This window comes from Nanorana parkeri, unplaced genomic scaffold (assembly GCF_000935625.1).
Source record: "Nanorana parkeri isolate BGI_ZX_2015 unplaced genomic scaffold, ASM93562v1 scaffold311, whole genome shotgun sequence".
NCBI lineage: Eukaryota > Metazoa > Chordata > Amphibia > Anura > Dicroglossidae > Nanorana > Nanorana parkeri.
Window position 1 is genome coordinate 141,776 of NW_017306579.1, and position 18,828 is coordinate 160,603.

Below are 18,828 nucleotides of genomic sequence, written 5' to 3' on the forward strand. Positions count from 1 at the left end.
GGGGGGGGGGACCTCATGCTTTTTTTCCTGTAATGTTTTGTCATTTTCCTGCACGAAATTTTGTCCATAAACAACATTTAGACCGGACTATTGCTAAAAACCGAAAATTCGTCCAAAAACAAAGATTCGACCGCACTATCGCTAACGAAATTCGGACGAAATCGGAAATTCTGATTCGTTTGCATTCGTTTTGGCTGTAATTCGGAATTCGGATACATCCGAATCTCCGAAATTTCGTCTGAATTTCGCTTCGGAACGAAACGAATCGCACATGTCTACTATTCAGTAATAGGCCTATTATTCTTAGATTAGTATTACCTATCCACTTTGATAAGTGTGACTACTCTGAGTCCATCATAATTTTGGAGCATGCCCTGATCACCATCTCCCTAACTCTTCCCAGCGCACAATGTAGTGGTAGAGGTGAATGTGAATGCAACAACTACTTGTGTGTGTGGGAGGGCCACAAGACAGTGGTGCGCAGGGGTCCTATCTTACATGGGGCTAGATTTAAGAGGGCTAGGCAAGCTAAACTTTATTGCCTCCTTGAGTATATTCAGGAGGGTAGGGGTTTTCTACAGAATCCAGAACACAAGAAACGTGCTATAAACTTTTATTGTCCACATGGCCAGATAACAAATGCTCAGATTCTTCAGCCAAATAAGATTAGCTTTTTTTCTCACCATCTCTCCCAGGATATGGTAAACATTTAATAGTGGACGTTTCTCTCATCGCTTTCTGATGTTGGTAGTTGTTGAGAGCACCAGGGCACTACTCAAGCAATTTCGACAGAGTCTGATAAATAATGAAGTCAGAGGCAAGCAATAACTTATTAAAAATGGAGCTGACAGAATCTAGAGCAGTTGCTAATAGTAACCAATCAGAAAGATAGAAGCTGAGTGGTGGAAACTGCTCCAGATTCTATTGGCTCCAGTTTTGATAAATACCGCAATACCTATTTTTTCTAAAGGAAATTGGGGAGGAGGAGAGAGTGGGATACTATAATGCTAATGTCATACAAGCAATGTTTTATGGATATTGCTCCTTTCTATGAACGTTTCATTCACAAAAAAAAAATATTTGCAAAGTTTTAGGTTGTGCACTCTTAAACTCATTTGTTGAGTCGAACAGCCCAAATTTAAATTCATGCTGAGCTCACATAATGTTTTGATATAAACAGTATATTGTTTATGAAAGCACTTCTATTACATTAGCAGGATGTTATAAATGGGTTTTGTCTCTTAAATAAGGTCATCTACTTGGCAGAAGCAGCAGTAGATGCAATAATGATAGCAATTCTTGTTGCTTTATATCAGGTTTGTAGTGAATGTGCTGTTAGCATTTTTATGCCTAGTACTAAACCTTTGCATACGTAGTAAAATACATTTTATGGACATGAGTCCTAAGATCAGTGCTGTGATTAGATCATAATGTCATTGACCGACTGGTATTTCCACATATCACAATGATCAGAGACAGGTGTGGCTTTCTTCTTTGTGCAGAAGGGTGTGGAATAATGTACACATACACAGTGGTCATGTTTTCCCTGCATAACACTGTATACTACAATCAGTAGTCAGTCTGAGGCTTATAAAGTGGGCCCCCGATATAACCGTGTTCTTATAAAGAAGAAAAAAAGGAGGATTTGGACTTTTAAGGTACTTCAAGGATCACACAAAACACATTTAGTTTTTATATAAAGTATAACATTTTTTATTTATAAATATATTTAAAATGCATAGTTAAAAAAAAAGAAAGACAAACAAGGTTGCCTAAAAAAGACCATAGGATGTAGCCGCATCCTCCCGCATTTTTATCTATATTGCGATACTTGTTACAATTTGCTGGATATAAGCTTCCTAGTTTCATTTGCAGTCCCGTGGGAGGAGAACAGATTTCAACGCGTTTCACGGAGATCCACTTCTTCAGGAAACAGGCTACTGTCTTTCTCTGTGACTTATCATATTTTTTATTTACAAAGAGTTCATAGTTTACCTATGCAAATGTATTTGAATACTTTGTGCGGTTTGTTTAGTTCAATAAACTTACAATAGTCTGTAAAGATGGCTGGATTCACCACTGACCAACACTCAATCATGGGCGCGGACGGACCAATAGAAATGGGGTAGAGAGCAAGACAACCCCCAAGTCAAAGCAGGAAACTACAAAGTGAGAAAGGTTTCAGAAGAGGCCAGATTTTCTATTAGATGAGAGCATCTCAAAATGTCTTATTATTATTGAATAGATCACAGAGATCTATTCAATAATAATCTATAGATCATTGTGGAAGAACAATGAACACTCCTTAAGAAACTATAAGGGGATCTGCCCGAGTGGGTACAAATAAATATAGTTTCTCATGTTACCTGACATTATCCATTTCCATCACCGTTGTACATTCTATATCCAATAACTTGGGCTCCAAACACAGCCTCTAAGTAAAACCAATGAGGTATGTCATCAAATCCTTAAAAGGAAAGGTACATAGGCCTATAAGACCCTTTCAAAAAGGTGCATCTAATCAAAGCAACAAACAAAAGTCTCCATAAGTTTATCTCGTATATTCTACGTCGTAGTTGTCTTTTCGTTTTTCCTACGTAGAAGGAACCACAGTTACAGGTCATAAGATATACTACAGCTGTGGTAGAACAATTCGCAAAATATTTGGCAGTAAATTTCCTTTTATTAGGTAAAATAAACATACTTCCTTTTTGAATCCATGGACAGTAGGCACATTCACCACACTTGTACGTGCCGGTCATCTTTCCTTTACAGGGGTCCCCCCGTTTTTGTCCCATGTAATGACTGCAGGTTACATTATCCCTAATGGATCTGGAACGCCTATATACTATCTCAGGCATAGATCTTACGTGTTTTAGTATGGTGGTATCAGCAATGAGCAACGGCCAATATTTTTCTAATATGTTTCGTATTTGTTGATGTTGTGCACAATACTTGGTTATGAGTTTGACTGTTTGCTTGTTCTTCCTTGGTGATCCATAAATTAGTTGTGTTCTAGATAGTTGTTGCACTCTCTGATAGGCCTTCTTAAGTAGTCTGTGACTGTATCCTCTTTCTAAGAGTCTCAAACGAAGGTCATTGGCATGTTTTTGAAACTCTTGATCATCAGTGCAATTTTTTTTTATCTGAACATACTGGCTATATGGAATACTTTTAATTAAAGCTCTAGGATGGGAGCTGTTAGCATGTAATATAGTGTTTCTGGCGGTTGGATTACGATATAAAGTCGTAGCCACACGTCCGTATTCACATATACAGTATATATCTCAGTATCCAAAAATGGCAGTCTATGGGGATTAGATGTCATCGTAAATTTTAAATTATATTCATTATTCTGGAAGGTATCGACAAATCTAGTTAATTCTCGTTGAGTGCCAGTCCATATAACGAGGATGCCATCAATGTACCTCCACCACAGTAGAACATGGCGTAGGTACAGTGAGTACAACTCATTTGAAAAGATCATTCTTTCCCACCCCCCCAGGTACAGGTTTGCGTATGAAGGGGCACAGCATGTCCCCATTGCCACACCCTGCACCTGGAGGTAGTGTTCCTCATCAAAGATAAAGACATTATGTGTCAAAATATAGTAGAGCAGCTGAACAACAAAGTTATTCAGCTGCCATTGTTCCTGGCCTGCTTAGTGGACTAAGGTGGCCACAGAGTTTAGATGGTGGTTTTGCCCTCTGTCCGAGGTGCTGGGCTTCCTGCCAATCAGCTTCCATCCTCTGCGTTTTAGAGCTAGAGCACCTGTTGCTTGACGTTTGATCAACCAACATGTCTACACACTAACGGCTGGACCCCCTGTGTTTCCTGAAATTTGTCATCTGTTTCCTGAGGATTTCCTTGTATTTTGTGTCTTTTGCTCTGTGTTCTCTGTGTTAGTATTCCTGTAGTGCTTCCTGTGGTTTCAGCCTTTGACCCCGCTTTGCATTTCCTGTGAGTTTTTCCGTGCTGCCTGCAGCATCCCTGCTCTGGTTTGCATTTACTGGTTTTTGCTCCCATGTGTATTCTCTTCCCAGCCTGTGGTGTCTTTTCCATGTTGCAGTGCTTTATATCTTCCTCCTGTTTTTTTTTGTACCATTAGTTATATGTTACTCCGAGTGTTTCCTGCACTTCTGTTTTCTGCACTATTCTGCGTTATCTTTTCCTTTTTCATCCAACGTCCTCTGTGCATTGAGCTGCAGTGATGTAGACCTTCACCTGCATTCTGGTGCATCCAGGATGTTCCTGTTCCTTCTGGTCCATTTTGCATTGCTGTGCAATCAGCACATCCTGGTTTCTTACTTCTCACCTGCCTGCCATTGAGTCCTGTGTCCCAGTCCTGTTCTGTGTCCTTACTTCTTTTGTGGGTTTGTTAGCTGTATCTGCAGGGGTGTGTTAGATGGGCGCAACCTGGGAGCTGTCCTGCAGCGCAACATCCACACCATCAGGGGCTCAGACGAGGATCTGGCGGTCTTTAGATTCTGGGCCTCTAGCACACCCATGCCAAATGTGCAGTTCACCCTGTCCCTACACTTCCTGTGTTTAGTACCCGTAGTGTCCCAGTTCTCAGACTGTGACAACCTCATTCACTTGCCAAGCTTACATATTTATGCTAAGGGACATGACCCATGGGTGTAGCAGGTGGGTTGCTATCAAAGCCAGATTTTTAGTACAAAGAAAGTGGCATCTGCAGGCATCCACATACATCAGATCTTCACTGGAGTGGGTAGCCGTCAAACTGTTGAATAGACAAATGGTACCATGTTCTGTTTTTTTTTCTTTTTCTAAGAGATGTAAATTGAGAATTATTTCTGTTACTTGCAGAGTTAGTGTTATGGAACAAGCAATTAGATTTGTTAACGTCTTTAGTACAGAGTGAATGATGGTAGGAAATTTCTACATGATACACAGAAAAATGATGCTTTGGAGGAGAAATGTTCCAGTCATGATTTGTGAATTGTCTAGCTTTGCAAGTGATACAATATAGCACAATGCAGTATCATTTGTATTATTAGGATTACACTAACTGCAACTTTATTTCACTGGTGACTGGGCCATTTACCATGCTATTGTACAAGGTTAGCTAGTAACAAACACAAAATCATAACATTATAGCTGAATTGGCATCATGCTGGAGCTGGCATTCTATGGCCTACAGAAACAATACATTTTAAATGTACGTGAACTATTTTCATTTCATTTTTTTATGTAAATGTTTGTGTGTAAAGCACAAGATAAATCACTTTTACCTGATTCATTCCAACAATGTTCCTTTTATGCCTTTACATAAACCCTAAACAAATACATGCTAAGTTAATATATCACTAACCTACAAAGCACGCAGGCAGAGTAAGGCATTTATATTCAGTTACTACATTTAGAAAAACACAGAGGCTGGAAATAACTGGATATAATGTTATAAAATTGTCACAGACCTGGGCACCTTTGGACCCCCTGAGGAGAGCTATGATGTGAATGGTGGGAGTGGGCACATAGCAGTAACAGCAGGAGGGGTTTAAAGGAGCATTGATCAATAAAATAACAGCCTACTTACTGCATACATGGCACCTGTATGTCACAGTTCTTCTACTTTAAAAAAATACTTTAATTACAGTGACACAAGTGACAGTCTGACGGGCACACAAATCTACGTACACATCATTTTAATAGAATTAAACACTTATTCAATTTTATATGATTAACTTAGCAACCAGCAACTGCTATGATAGCAAACACTTTAATTAGAAGTATGTGATATACCATATACAATATAAAGTACAGGGGTCAGTAGTATGTATGTATGTATGCATGAGTAATGCAAAGAGTGCAGGGAGCTGGACAATGAAAAGCACAGAGTGCAGGGGTCAGGAGGCAGAAGTATGTAATGCACATAGTGCAGGGAAATTAATACATTGTTTTGAAAAATGAATAAATTGAGCTTGACATATGATTTTCAAAATTACATTTGTTATAAAGGGGTTGTCATTCCTCGTTTGCATAAAATGGCCTTTACTCTTTTAACGTATTCAAAAGAAAATGATACTTTACTGTAAAATGTTATGATTCATTAGTAGCGCCATATATACACATCAACCAATGTTAATATACAGTAGCTGCAGCTTTAAAAAAAATTAATAAGGGTAAATATTAGGAGAACAAAAAGAAGAAAAAAATACTGCACACCCTGGCTTTCGGACGGGCTCACCTAGACAAGGCTGTCATCACTAAGGGGTCTATTCACAAAGCTGCCGAGGGCAGCCGAGTGAATGACCGATCAGAAGTGAAGTGAGCCGAACAACTTCATCATGGAACCAAGGAAAGCTGAGGATCCTAAATGAGAGGAATACTGAAAAAAGGTTATGCTACCCTCTTGTGGTATTTATTGATATAACAGGCATTTGGGAAAAGCATTGGAAAAAGGATTGTGAGGCACTAAAAATAAGAAATATTTTGGAAGAATTTAGGCAACCCATACCTGCTTGATCGCTGACCCTAAGGTTTTAAAAGTAAAATAATTGGTGCCACTACCTGGTAATGGGAAATATCTAGAGTTCAGGAGCACAAAGGCCATCTACACCCATCAATACTTATATATTCCTATTGTCTGTATTGTCTGACACCTATTGGTTGTGTTTTATATACCGTAAAGCCTGCATCACCTGGCACTGAAAAGATTACAACTGACCTGATGGTTCTATGTGTTACCTGCCCTGTTTTATGAGCGCTGCATGTTTTTTTCCAAGTCTCTGCCCATTTGCTCACAAAAGTTGGTAAGGCCCAATGGCAGACATATCTGCTGTGCAGGCGAGCCACTGAGGTCCTGGGGCCCATTACAGGTAGGAGCTGCCCCTGACTGTAATGGGCCCTAGAATCTCAGTGACCAGATGATGGCCAGGGTACTTTCTGTAAAAGAAAGTACCCTTTCCAGTTCCAGGTGTGTGGGCAGTACTTGATGGTACCTTATAGATCTGGGGTAGAGGGTGCGGCAATTAGCATGTCTGGTGTAGCTTCTGTTTCAGGAAATGACCACTGACCTCCAAGTGAATGGGAACCCTTTTCCCACTGACACTAAAGAATAGACACTCTTCACCTAATGACACCAATATAATGGAGCCTTCTCCCACTGAACACCAGTAACTGGGGGCACTTCAGTGACCACCTAAGTAACAGGGTCCTTTTTACCCTTAATACCAATATAATTAAGGCATTTGCGCTGATTACCAATGTAACAAGGGAATTTACACTGACCACCAATGTAACAGGGAATTAGCACTAACCACCAATGTAACAAGGGAATTTACATTGACCACCAATGTAACAGGGGAGTTTACACTGACCACCAATGTAACAGGGGAGTTTACACTGACCACCAATGTAACAGGGGAGTTTACACTGACCACCAATGTAACAGGGGAGTTTACACTAACCACCAATGTAACAGGGGAGTTTACACTGACCACCAATGTAAAGGGGAGTTTACGCTGACCACCAATGTAACAGGGGAGTTTACACTGACCACCAATGTAACAGGGGAGTTTACACTGACCACCAACGTAACAGGGGAGTTTACACTGACCATCAATGTAACAGGGGAGTTTACACTGACCACCAATGTAACAGGGGAGTTTACACTGACCACCAATGTAACAGGGGAGTTTACACTGACCACCAATGTAACAAGGGAATTTACACTGACCACCAATGTAACAGGGGAGTTTACAATGACCCCCAACGTGACAGGGGAGTTTACGCTGACCACCAATGTAACAGGGGAGTTTACGCTGACCACCAATGTAATAGGGGAGTTTACGCTGACCACCAATGTAACAGGGGAGTTTACACTGACTACCAATGTAACAAGGGAATTTACACTGACCACTAATGTAACAGGGGAGTTTACAATGACCCCCAATGTGACAGGGGAGTTTACGCTGACCACCAATGTAACAGGGGAGTTTACGCTGACCACCAATGTAACAGGGGAGTTTACGCTGACCACCAATGTAACAGGGGAGTTTACACTGACTACCAATGTAACAAGGGAATTTACACTGACCACTAATGTAACAGGGGAGTTTACAATGACCCCCAATGTGACAGGGGAGTTTACGCTGACCACCAATGTAACAGGGGAGTTTACGCTGACCACCAATGTAACAGGGGAGTTTACGCTGACCACCAATGTAACAGGGGAGTTTACGCTGACCACCAATGTAACAGGGGAGTTTACGCTGACCACCAATGTAACAGGGGAGTTTACAATGACCCCCAATGTGACAAGGGAATTTACACTGACTACCAATGTAACAGGGGAGTTTAAACAGGGGAGTTTACAATGAGCCAGCTTTACACTAACCACCAATGTAACAGGGGAGTTTACACTGACCACCAATGTAACAGGGGAGTTTACAATGACCCCCAATGTGACAAGGGAATTTACACTGACTACCAGTGTAACAGGAGAGTTTACACTGACTACCAATGTAACAGGGGAGTTTACAATGACCATCAATGTAACAGGGGAGTTCACAATGACCGCCAATGTAACAAGCGAATTTACACTCACCAATAATGTAACAAGGGGATTTACACTGACCATACAAAACACAAAAATTCCCCAGCCTCAACCTGCCAGCCAGCCTGCAACCAAACAAGTAGCCCTGTCAACAGTATGCGTTAAAATCAGAGATTTTAGTTGCACAAACTTTTGGCCAAAAATATGTAGAAGCCTGAAGATGCATGTACCATTTTTTCTAGTTTGACTATTTTTGGTTTGGGGGACGCACTGGAGTCCCAGCGTGCATTTTTGGTTGCTGGGCCTCCAGTGCGTCCCTGCACCTTATTAGGAGGAGTGGGCTACCTCCAGGTACACCTGCATGTAATTTATCAACTTCATTAATATGCTCACACTTGGAGACTCGGATACATAGAGTTAGGACCACACTTTGCAGAGGTGCCTTGGCGCGGCAGTGTGGCTTCTACATATTTTTGGCCAAAAGTTTGTGCAACTAAAACCTCTGATTTTAACGCATACTGTTGACAGGGCTACTTGTTTGGTTGCAGGCTGGCTGGCAGGTTGAGGCTGGGGAATTTTTGTGTTTTGTATTGTTGTAAGCCTTCCCAATGTGCGCCCTGCTATAGAGGCCAGTTATAGATTCATGCATGTACCATTTTTTCTAGATTTACACTGACCACCAATGTAATGAGGGAATTTACAATGAGCACCAATGTAACAAGGGAATTTACAATGAGCACCAATGTAACAAGGGAATTTACAATGAGCACCAATGTAACAAGGGAATTTATACTGACCACTAACGTAACAAGGGAATTTACATGGACCAGCAAGGTATCAAGGAAATGTACACTGACCACCAATGTAACTAAGGAATTTGCATTGACGACCAATGTTTTGTGGGCATTTACACTGACCCACAATGTATGGGATACATTTACACTAACCATCAAGTTATTTACACCGACCACAATTGTATTAAGGGCATTGGTGGAAAGTGTCCACTATTACAGAAGCTGCCCTACTACCTTCAATTGGAAAATTCACATTTTTGGATAAGAATATACACAGTGTATGCAACCTTGATTTGGTTAAATAAATTAGCATACTAATGTTCCTTGCTTCACTTGAGATATGTAAGGCAAGAGTTTGCTGCCGCACATTACATCATTTATTATTTAGTAAATTAAATGCAGTGCTTTGTGCTTTTCAGTAGGAATGTCTGTCTTATCCATTGAAATGAAAACATATCCTACCTGCATCTCTTATCAGATAAACATATCACTTTAATTTTACATACAAACTACACATGTTTACAATTGAACAGGAATCTAATCTAGATTACATTATTCATGGAAATGCTAGATCCTAGATATTACTTTATAGAAATATGGGATGACCATCCCTTGATAATATGATTGAGCTCACAGCAGCAAGCCAGAGAGTTTCCAATTAATCTCTAGAAATACCCTCCGCAGTTCAGCACCACAGGCCTAGGTCTCAAAACTCATATGACTTCCTTACAACTAAACTATAACTACTGATGAACACATCTGTGAGTAATTCAATTCGCTGAGGATTCTATCAATCCTTTTAGAGATTCAGGGAACACAAACCTAGCACTATGGCTGCTCTGAGCCCCTCTTTTTATGGTGAGGGGGGAAGCTTATCCAAATCCTTTCTAAGCCTACTGACCATGGGTCAAAGGCCATGACGAGCAATATAAGTTAAAAAAATAGCCTAGATGAATTTGCACATAGATTCGCCAGGACAAAGAATTCTGAACCCACAGGATTTGCTTGAAACTCACATTCATTGCATATCTAAAACTCATCCCTAATTATAACTAAGTATGTATATACTGTATATATATATGCTGTATTTATTTTGATCCATTAGCTGCTGATGCACTTAACAAATAAGAAAGCATGCAAATGTATTTGTATAGTATTGACCTTCACCTTCAACCTCCCATCTCATTACTCGTCTACCTATACTTCATTCTCCAATGAGCTATACATTTATCTCGTAGCTCTTCAATCAGGGCCTTTCATTACATAATAAGAGTCTATAATCAGATACACTCAAACTGCTGAAACAGGGCAGTAACCAGAACACAGATAAATGCCATAAAGCAACTTTTGTCATTGTTTTTTTTGTTTTTTTTTTTAAATAAACCAGTAAAAGAAGACCATTTATACTTACCCATCTTTATAGTTCCGTAATTCCATGCTGTCTTTTTGTGTTGGTAAAAAAAGCTAAACATAAAATAGCTAAACATAAAATAAAACAACTAAAAATAAATAAGAAACAAACAAACAAACAAGAAAGTAGGCAACGGCAACGGAGGCAGCAGTCTGGATAAGTCTGTAATATTCATATGCTCCATATGCTGTGTACATTATTTGGGGGACTAGAAAATGTAAGGAACCTAAGTGCCTATTTAAGAAAATAAAGTTGAGCTTTGCTAAATTATAGACAAATTAATTATTTCTGATCTAGTCTATACATACATTTTAACTATCCTTGCCCCCTTTAATTGGATCTTAGGTCTGCTTAAAAGCTACAGCCTTAATCAGAATGTTCACATCTAACAAACTTCAGAGTCTGTAGCATCCCTGGTCCCCGCTGTGGTTCCATCCACCAGTGGATGCAACCACAATGCATGGAAGTGCCAAATGTAAAGATTCTCTTCAACAGAGCAAAGATCCAAGGAGTGGGACTAGTGTGTATGGAAAGTCTTCTTTTGCAGTTTTTTTTTTTTTATTGCAACAGGGTTGCTTTAATGGGAAATGCATATAAACATTTTATATTCTCAATTTCCATACAACAGAGTGAACTCTAATATGAGCCAACCCACAAGACTGTTTCAAAGCTTCTTGTTAGCACCACATATCCAGCAGCAGGTGCCTCTGTCTCCATCCACAAACACTTAGGTAAATCCAAAGGAAAAGCCGCACCTTGTTATATCCGCATTTCTTGCACAATTACAGGCAGGGAGAGCACTCCATTTTCTGATCTCACTGATTCATTTCACCCCTCCTACCAGGGCTTCATCATGGATTGAGCTCTATGCTGCTTTTCATATTTTTACCAAGCAAATCATAACTACTTTGCTGAAAAAGCTTGTTATTTAAAGAGATTAAAAGTGTAATTGAGTGGATTTGAGTTTTTAATTTTTTTTATTTTGACCTAGAGATGAGAAGTAACATTACTCCTACATATCTTACTTCCTTTGAAATGCAGTATGTGCAACATTGATGGAGACCCTCATTTTATAAAAAAAAACTGGCCAGTGGGCATTTTCCACTTGCGTTTCTTACCAGCTCTTGCTGCCTTGATAAATCCATGGAGCTGACCCTTTGTTGTAATGAAAACAGTTGTATGTCTGCAGTTTTTGTTTTTAATATTGTATTCTGTTTGTACATTTAATATAAAGAGTTCAAGCACTTTCTGTGGATAGTACCTTATTCGGCTCCCAACACCATAACAAAAATCCATAGTAAAACATTAATAAAATAGAACATCTGGAGATGATTACAATCGTAAAGCAATCTCTGCAAACAAGCTGAGATTCCAGAGATTAGCTGCAAAAATATAATTTTGGAAAGAGAAAAAAAGACATAAAAATATATTGAAAAGCGTGACAAAACAAAGGTTATTTGAAAGGAAAACATTTTTCAATGTTGTGCCTTATCTTTCGAGGAAGTCCAATAAATCTGGGAATTGTTTAATGTACTGCAGTAGCACCCTGTGAGAGCTCTACCCATGAGTTCTTGTCAAGTATTTGGAGGTCCTTCTTGTTGGACATGATTCTATGATATGTGTCAGACTACATTTTGTGGTAATAAATAATAACTTGGCAGTAATAAATAATGCAGTATTGGGGGCTGGAATGGCTCCCATTCAGTATACCAAACTTAAACCAAGAAAACAGCTCCATGTGCAGATGTTTAACTGTATGGCGACAGAAGAGCGAGTAATCTGCATTGCATCATGTGAAGTCATTTCCTCAGCCATAGTGGAGCAAATAAATCAATTACTATAAATGCGGAGTTCATAGCAATGGCATATCCCACAAAGCTCTACAGAGAACATCGAACCATTGACCTCAGACTTTGTCCCAGTGTAGCTTACAATCTAATGGTCCTATGATATACAAGAACCCATATACGCTTTTTAGGCCATTAACCCACTAACATGAATTTTGGAATGTGTAACAAAATGCTTGAAAACAAATGGGGAACATAAACACTTAATGCATTTACCAACTGAGGTGGCAATAATTTATGGACCCTAATGCTGAAGGACTACAGTACTAACTGCTGAAGCATCATGCCACACTAAAAACAGAACACATAATTCAAATTTTAGGACTTACCAACATTTGGCTGCCATATTTTGGAGAATGAGCCCAATGGCCATGGATCCATCATGGTGGGAATTTACACAGTAATAGCTCAACAAAACTAGCAATTAAAGTCACATATGCAATGCAAGGCTTAAATATCTATACAGTAGATTACTGAAGAAGTATGGGTTGGTACTGTTTTTTACTTGAAGCCTAAGTCTCCTGCCACTGTGGTTTATTTTTAGATGATTTGGGCCAGATATGCCTATTTTTCATGCTCTAATGTCTGCCTGCCCTTTGCTTTTAACTGTGTATAATATCATTCAGATGAGACCACCTGCCATGATGCTCTGTGGGGTTTTCTTCACAGGTAAGCTTATGGTAGTCGTGGATGATTGAAAGGTCTCAGCTTGTGATCCAGTGTCACATCCTTGGCAGGTAATGTTAGGAAGAGACAGGAGATAGAACATTAAAAATCCGTCTAACTTCAGGAAGTACTTTTTATATATATGATTTGGTCTTTGCTCCTTAAAGGTCAAGCCTACCTAACAGTGCAAGCTATTAAATCATAGAAAATAAGACCATTCCTTTGTTTCCATGTTCCAAATATACTTTCCAGTATTGTTAAATCTGTTCATAACTGATTCTTTTCCAATCTAAAATAATGATCACTTTATAATGAACAGAGGACAGAAATATGAAGCTGATATTGCTGACTCCTTTGTGTAGGCTCCTAGGTTGTCCCACTAACAAGAGCTTTACTACCGTGTTTCCCTGAAAATAAGACACTGTCTTATTTTTTTTTTTGCACGAAATAAGACACTAGGGGGTCTATTCACAAAGCTGCCGAAGGATCTGGCCGTAGCTTCGGCCGATCCTTCGGCTAGCTTCGGCACCAGGACCCCTTCGGTTCAGGAGAACCGAGGGGGTGCTGTACGGCTATTCACAATAGCCCGTACAGCTCCCGATCACGGCCGAGCGGCTCAGTCGAGCGCTGAGCCGTGCTGAAAGACGAAGCTGACCGAGCGGCCGGCCATTGGATGAGACACTAATCTAAAACAAGTATATGGCATGCATCATACTTCATTGGTTACATGCTTTTTTTAAATCAGTCACTCACTGGGTAGTGAACGTAGCATCAGGATGTCAACCCCATGCTGCATTTTTTGCTTTGGCACTGGACAGGAACACAGGCAATGTTTTGCCATGAGTCTGATCACACTGCGGGCGGGGTTGGGCTGAGGGGGACGTGGCTATGGTGCCATTGACTTTCATACACCAACGCACCCCCTCCCACAGCAGAACGAAGGGGGGGAGGGTTAGTGTGGGATTACTGTACGTTCCAGCAGCCACTGCTCTGGAATGCACCGCAATTGGTGTGAACTGGTTCTAAGATCCCCCTTACAAATCCATATCAGACCCCTATCTAGGATTTCTTTTACCAGGTTTCCCCTCCTGAAATATACCAGGCCACATGTCCTGCAGAATAAAAACCAAATAAAAAACAATAAAAGAATAATACCTACAAATTTATAACAGACCATTGTCCTAGATAGGAATCTGTTTTTAAAGGGGGATCCTCGGCAAAACAACAAACACAAATAGTGTAGGATCCTGCCTGGTAAAGATATAGAAAAATTCATACTACTCCCTGGGATAAGCCCCCTTGACTGGCCAGGAAAGGGGCAGTGAGCATGCACCCCCTCCTGACCATACCAGGCCACATGACCTCAACATCGGTAGGGTATGTTGCCAGGGCTACCCCCGGCAAAGCACCATGCCTTGTTGATGGGGACAAGGGCCTCATTCCTGCATGATTGAAGGGAGCCTGCCTCCACAGAGTCACTTAAAAAACCATCCTGTAAAAGAAGAGTGTTCTGTACTTACCTTTTCCAGGAGCCCATGTCTTGAAACACAGCTGCTTATGTGCATCCTGACAGCTGCAGAAATTCTTTGCTTCTGGGTGTGTGAATCCCTGCTTCACCCACCACACACAGTAGTTTCTCCGGCCTGCAAGATAAACTTTTTCTTGTGGCAGGGTGACTAGGTATTCAATTCACTTGACTGGTTGAATACTCGCAGTGGCTGAAGAACAGTGAAGCAGTGGCAGTTAAAGGCCTGGGCCGCCAGACAGGTAAGTATAATGTCTCTTCTTTTACAGGGGAGTTGTTTATTTTTGTAAGTGACCATGTAATGACAGGATCGCTTTATTTCCAGCTGTGGTGAAAGACGCCCACTGTTTATAGGTAGTATAAGAGTAGTAGGACTTATCCCTTACTGGGCAACAAAGTTTAAAATGTGTATCAGACAAATGGAGATGCAAAGTAAGCTGCTCTACTGTGCTGTCTCTTTAGATAACCCATCTTGCTCATCTATTAAATGTTTATTTGTAAAACACAGATTATATATAGATAAATCGAAATATTTAGAAAAAAAAAGACATAAAACAGTTTAATAACATATAAACTTTTAGAGCCCATTAACATCTCTCCAGTGCTGTGCGTTGCGGGAACACAAAGTGCCATTTATTGTCAATGCCGCCCCAACATTTTAACCCAACAAACCTCGAATGCACATTTGTTGCACCACACCACAATGCATGTTAACACACTGCTGTGTATTGTAGTGAACTGCATCAGAAAAAAAAGTGTATGTCTGCTTTTTTTTCCATTTTGGTACATTGGCAACCCATTCATTTGCATAGGCTGCCCTAACACCATGCACAATAAAGCTATGACATAACGCAACAGTAGCGTATACTGTATGTGTTAATGCAACACACTGGAAAGGTCAGGTGTGACTCCAGCCTAAACAAATCAACTGCAATAAAACTGATGCATAACTATTATAGCTTGCCTTTAATGCTAGCTATTTGCCTGGCTTATCAACTCGCAATCCAGAGTACTGAAACTTAAAGCTTTAAGAATTTGTTATAATTTTGTTAAGTATTTGTTTTTTTTTTCAGAGCCAAATTTCTGTTTCTATACATTTTATAATGTGGTCTCTTTGTCTCCTCAGTTCACTAGAGATCACAGAAGCATACCATTAGAAAAACCACAAACTTTGTATTGTTAGTAAAATGTTTGATGTTAACTGTCTCACCAATTACATAAGAACAAAAGGCAACTTTTCTATATTATCAAATGATATGCTGTTCATTTTGACCACTTATAACATCCATGTGAGTTGGTGGGTAGCCAAGTTTTACTATGTTAGATATGTCAATAGTTACTGTATGTGCTGCAAGCTGTACAGAGATGTGACCTGTTAATCAAGGCAAAATGGACCACAACCTGACATAGCAATTGAGCAAAATCATTTCTATATTTCCTGCAAATGGCTCTAATAAAGAGAAGGGATTAACAATATATTGCTACTGGTATTGGATAAATCAATCCTATATATTTATATATATATGTATATATACAGGGCTTGAAAAATTTGATAGTGTCTCACCAGTCAGTCAAAAATGTCACCAGTCAGTATGACCGGAGTATAGCCTTGCAATTTATGTTAAAAAAGTTTGGGGACAGATAGAGCTTTCTTTTGGAGGTATATTATCACCACGGGGGGTATTTTTTAGCAATTGTTGTCCCCTATGGAGAATCCAGCTGTGCTAAAATCCTACCCTGCCTGACTGTGGCTGGCAGTCTTGAAATGCCTCATGGGACATGTAGTTCATCAGCAGCTGGACTCCAAGGTTGACTATCCCTGTGCTAGGTAGTAAATCCAGGTTCAAGATGAAAATTAATTGAAAGTGTCTTGGAGCAAAGCCTTTTCATGTTTGAGTAGAAACAATCAGGAAAACAGTATCAGACATTAAATCCTATTGTATTATTACAGCATTTGTTCAGTGAGGATGCTTGCTATGCTGTCCCAAATTGCCACTAGAAGGAGCATGTACAAATGTGTACATGAAATAGGAATATGAAAGCATGAAACAGGAAACCATGTAAAAAAATCACCTATATCAGATAAATGGTGAAACAATACAATAAAAGAAATACTAAAAAAGCAGTTGTTTTGCTTTATTCATGAGGTAGGTTTTTTGCTCCTGATCAGTAGAAATTGGAAAACACACACTGAAATGTTCATGCTTTCTCTTCATTCCTTCCACTGTTTATCACTGATGCGATCAGTTTGAAAAGTGCCTTCACACTTCATTGCTAAAGAGCACATAATCAAATGGTCTTTTAACATAAACAAAATGGCAGGATATTGCTTGATACAGAGGAGCCAAAAAATGAAAAAATCTGTTCATATTAGACTTTGAGGAAAATCATAGCCATGTTTTTGAAATCTGATCATTTCTGCTTGATGTGGTGACAGAACTTTGGAAGGTTTTTCACAGAGTGTCAGCCAAAAGAAAAACATACTGATGTTTCAGCCATTGTTTCCCAGTTGTGATATTAAACTCATCCATGATGGAGAGGACTTCAAGGCTTGGTAAAGATTTGCTGTGCTCAGCTGTATGCTTCTATAATGTTCTTGTATTGTGCTTGAGAGTTTTCTGAAGTATGAGAGAAGGCATTACATGATACATAATATATAATTAAAACATAAAAATCCTGATATATAGTACTTACAGTAAAACTATGGCCTCCCATTCAAATATATGAGCTACAGAATTGATTTATAGGTGCATCTGCACTTACAGTTTTCTCTTAGTTCCCCTGCAAAGTCCCACAAATACCTGTTGAGCCTGACAGTAAAGTCCATCTAATGCAGATTTCCTGTGATGGTGTTGCAATGATGTTGCACTGCTCCTGAATTCAGAGCAGAGTTGCCACTCTGCAGGGGTTGGGGCTATTAAAGGAGAACTATGAGGTGAGTGCTTTTCACTCACCTCATAGTTCTAGCCGACCTGTGACAATGAGACTGTCACAGGTCGGCTCAGTAGATCGGGAAGTGAGCGAACACATACCAGCGTTCGTTCACTTCTCGATCCTGTCACGGCTCTCTGCCGTGAATCACTTTAACAGCTTATTGCTCGGCTTCAGGAGCCAAGCAATGTTAGCTCAGGGACCGGAAGTGATGCAATACGGACATTCACTGCTCTCCTCCCCACCTTCTGGCCAACACCCGAGATGCAGGTCCCGGGGCCAGAGGGCAGTGGAGAACGAGAAATACAGCGGGGGTTTCGGGCGGGGACTTTAATGTCAAGCGATCTTGCGGCAGAATCGCTTCTATTGTAAAGCCGACAACTGGTTCTACAAATGTAAACAGAATCTGTTTAAACGGGCCCGCTGCCAGTGACCTACTATGGACTGGTCGCTAATGGGTTAACGAGAAACTGAACTCTGGAAAAATTGCCAAAAAAGGCAGGCAGGGTGCAAGGTCTGGTCACCAGTATTGTCTGTGTACTCCCGGCAGCTGACCTTTTCCCATCACTGACTTACCATGCCTTGTTCTGCATTGTGTAAGAATACAGCCATCTTGGTAGAGGCAGGGCTGTGTTTGTTCATGTCAGAACCTCCTTGAAGGGAGCATCACAGAAGTGACATCACTAATACTCACTCCAAATCTCCCGAGACTAGCAGTCAGAGGCATAGCAAATCTTTTTATGTTTAGGTCCTCTTCAACTAAATAAAAAGAAAGGCTTTATCAGGATATACCATTAGTGCAGACTGTGCAGCTGCACATGTAACCTCTGGGACCTATGGGCTCATTTATATTACATGTAGGCCAGGCAGGTACTGTGACCCTCTTTCGCTATTGCATAGACCTGGTATTGCTTATTTTTCTGCAGGTAAGAAGCATTAATCATTCTTTATCACACCATATCCATACTGGTTTGTAACCAAGTAGTGTTGGGCAGCAAGCACCTCTAACATACCTCCCAACTTTCTGAGATGAGAAAGAGGGACGCCTTAAAGCATAATGTATTTAGGCAATAGACACACCCCTGCCATGGCCTCAGTTATGCCGACTATAAGAAATTATATGGCATAATTGA